Source organism: Carassius carassius, chromosome 23, assembly GCF_963082965.1.
Source record: "Carassius carassius chromosome 23, fCarCar2.1, whole genome shotgun sequence".
Taxonomy (NCBI): domain Eukaryota; kingdom Metazoa; phylum Chordata; class Actinopteri; order Cypriniformes; family Cyprinidae; genus Carassius; species Carassius carassius.
The window spans coordinates 20,935,183-20,939,286 of NC_081777.1; positions in this window are offsets into that span (position 1 = coordinate 20,935,183).

Consider the following 4,104-nt stretch of genomic DNA (forward strand, 5'->3'; position numbering starts at 1 on the left):
GGAATTTTGGGGACAAATCAACCATATTCATCTCTATTGCCTCAGATGTGTGCTGGCTACTACTGTGGTGCCTAATGTTAACACCTGCACCTCAGAGGATGTGAGAGACAAACACATTGCCTCTGTGGAAATGATGCGTGGCATGTTTTGGATTCATTCTCACTTTTTATGATGCCTCGTGCATTGATGATGATGGTAATGATGATGGAAGATGATGATGAGGAGGAGGTGGAGGAAAATATGAGTGTTAAACCGGATCCGATCAGTGTTGATTATGCTTGTTTGCTCATCTCCTCTCATTCTGATGCTGATCGTGCTTTCTCAAACTCAAAATGTATACCAAATGTGCTCTACATTTATAATTTTAATGTGTTATTTCTAATCAAGTCAATTCAAAGCATTTATTAATCACATTTTTAATGTCTCAAGATAGGGAGAATAGTGTTAAGATCATTCCAAATATGAAAACGTTTCAAGATATTTTCTATCACTCTATTGTTTGTATAAAAGCCATTTTAACTCCCAAGTTGGCTTAGCTTTCACATTCATTATCTCTGGTGTCAAAAAAGCAAGGACATGGAAACCTCTTTTTGGGTTCCTCTTCTGTCTAGTGTTGAATTAAAAGTGTATTCACTCAAAAATAAAACTTCTTGGAAATTTACTCAACCCTCAGTGTGGAACACAAAAGAAGATATTTTAAAGATTTTTGGTTATCCAATAGTTTGGAGACAAAAAAAAAACAGATACTTTTCTCAAAATGTCATCTTTTATGTTCTACAGAGAAAAAAAAAGTTAAACAGGTTTGGAACAACATGAGGGAAGTTTATTTTTTATTTTTTAAACATTCTGATACAGGATGTCAACTCGTTTTTCCCTCTTTGTTTTTAATTTTTCTCGCCCTCTGGAAAAATAGGAATCTATATACTTAACTGGCACCAGTGCAGTGTAACTTCAGAAAGACTTGACCTCTCATTGACTCAGTCTGTCCGTTCTCCTGTGTGCTCAGTTTTTCTGTAAAGAGCAAAAAAAAGGAAATTCCTTTTAATGTTTGGAAAGGCCAGAATTCTGCACATTGGGAGCTTATTCACACAGTCCACTCCTGATGGCCAAAGCTGTGAGGCTTTCCTAGCCATGTTGAGTGTGTGCTGTATGTGTGTGTTCGCTCTTATTTTTAAAGTATAATCTTACAGAAACGGCACTGAGGTGGAGACTGTCAGTCCTGGAGCCAAATATTGGTTTCTCTAATGTCCTACAGACCTTAGCACTGTTTTCAGGCAATGAGTTCCCAGGTGAACGCTTGTTTAGACTGTGGAGATACCGGCCTCGGGACGTCCTGCGCTTCAAAGGCTGCCTATCAGACCATGACGGAGAAAGGATGGTGAAATGCATAAAACCTCTCAGCGCTTTTTCCAGCTGTACTGATGAGCTAATTCTTTTTCATCTTGATATTTTCGGAATAAATGATGTTACTAATATATGTAAACCTGGACCACAAAACAAGCCATAAGTCACACTAGTACATTTGTAGAAATAGATAGCAATGCATTGTTTGGGTAAAAAAAAAAATCGATTTTTCTTTTATGCCAAAAATCGTTAGGATATTAAGTAAAGATATTTTGTAAATTTCCTATCGTAAATTTATCAAAACGTAATATGCATTGCTAAGAAATTCATTTGGACAACTTTAAAGACAGATTTCTCAATATTACATTTTTTTGCATCCTCAGATTCAAGATAGTTGTATCTCAGGTACATATAGTCATATCATGACAAACCTTACATCAATGGAAAGCTTATTATTCAGGATTCAGATGATGTATCTCAATTTCAAAAAATGTACCCAAAATGTACGGTCACATATATATATATTTTATTTTTCTTGAGTTTTAAATTTTCAGTTAGAAGCAGGTACCAGTAAAATGAATCTTTCTGTGTCATAAATGATGGGCGTGACTCATGAAGGTGTAGCCTCATCTGCTCAGCATTATTTGGTTTAACTTGATCAGCAAAACAAATGAGGTGTTACTTTGCCACAATACTGATATTTATCAAGGTAGCCTTGAGTCTGAATAAGAATGTAGTTTATTTGAACAATCTAGGTGTAACATCTGCACAACTGACACTCGGGGTTTCAAAGCAGACGGTGAGGACAAATGAAACCAGAGGGTGATTTGAAACGTATAGCAAGAGACATCTGGAGAAGCGTGAACTTTCACTTTTTTATGATATCTATATTTAATTTAATAGGTTTTATTGGCAAACTCTAGGTGAAGACGGCGCTGGATTTTAAAAAGAAAGTGATGGCATGTAAACTACATAAAACAGCACACAACTGGAGCACCGTTAATACCACATGAGCATTTTGTGTGTGTGTGTGTGTGTGGCAATGCATGTATATATATATATATATAAATAGAAATATGAAATGACGGACACTTTTGTACAATAGGATCCTTTTTTTATATAAAAAAGTGCATTTTATATATATATATGTGTAAAATATGGAAAGTATTTTTCTTATTCTTGTATTTTTGTATGTATATCAGAATTCTTGAGAGAGGGTTTCTGTTTCTTTTGAGTATCGCAAACAAAACGAAAATCTTTTAGATGCTTGTGTTTTTATTATAATCAGATGGCTCAAGGTGTACAATACTGTGAATGTTATAAGCTGATTATAAAATGTTCTATCACGATAATAAAAGTATTTAACATTTATTTAAGTTATGTATTTCTTGTTTAAATTATTTACATATTTACTTGAAATTTTGCAATGATTAGTATGATTTATATCATGTTCAAATCAGTCTGTAGTCTCTTAGAATTGGTGTATTTTGAATGTTTTTGTTCATATATTTAACCAAAATTATAGATGCATGGAATTTTTGGGACCTGTGGTTTGTTTTTCTAGATGTAGATGCTGGATGCACTTCACCCACAGGACAAAAGAAATTGAGCATTATTGCATTACATAAAAGGACACATTAGACTTGTGATACCTTATCTCAGATTGCAGGAAATCAATGTGATGTAATCGCTCGGACTAGATCGACTGATTCCCAACCTTTGTGACCCTCTACACAGGCTGTGATTTTCTCCCTCTTGTATGTCTATTAAAATCATAAAGTTGCTTTTTCTAAAACAGAAATTAGGACAGTTAATACATTAAAATAATTCAGCATGCTAAATTTGCTCCTTTTTAAAGGAAATAAAATCTGTTTTCGTCATGATCTCCACATGTGCAGCAGGATGTTGCTGACATTTCTTCAGAACTTAATTCTGTCGCTCATCTAGCCTACAACTTTATAATAAACACATCAGCAAAAACCCATAATTAACCAATACAAATGATCAAAGCCACTGACATCTGTTGAGGGGGATAGATTAATTGTCCGTTTTGTTTGTCAAAGTTGTAAACTGCTTGTAGAGTTTCTGACAAGTACAAAATAATATGCAAATGTATAGTATATTTATTTAAATATATTATGCAAATATATTTGGCATGTAAATTGGTATATTCAAAGTAATGTAAATAATACATAAGACACACTGGCATTCGGAGAGGTTAACTGAGGCCCTCTGGTGGACTCCGCTCGTCGGTTGATTTGTGAAATAAAGGGAATTGGCGCCCTCTGCTGGCTGATGCTGTTAGTGACGATTCAAATCTCACGATTTTAACCTGCAAAATGTAACTTACATAAAAGCTAATTCGTAAATTAAAACAGCATAATGAACATGCACAGAACCACACCAAGAAAGTCCATCAATCTCAACAAAATGCTCAACGACGGAATTTTTGGAAAGAATAGTTATAACCTACTGGTTAAAGGCAGGGTAGGTAATACATGTATAAACAACTTTCTTCCAAATTTGTTTAAACTTTCTATATATATCAATGCATAATTAAAATGTAAGTACTCTGATAAAAAGAGTATAAAAATCGAGTGACTCTAGACCGTTTAATCTGTATTAAACACAGCTCATTGTTTCCATTTCGGACGAAACATAGGATTGGCTTAGGCGACTGTCACTCTCTCACAACCATGGCAACCACCCTTTTGCCACACATGACCTGCCCACTTGCGTGTTGCGCGTGCACGTTTGATT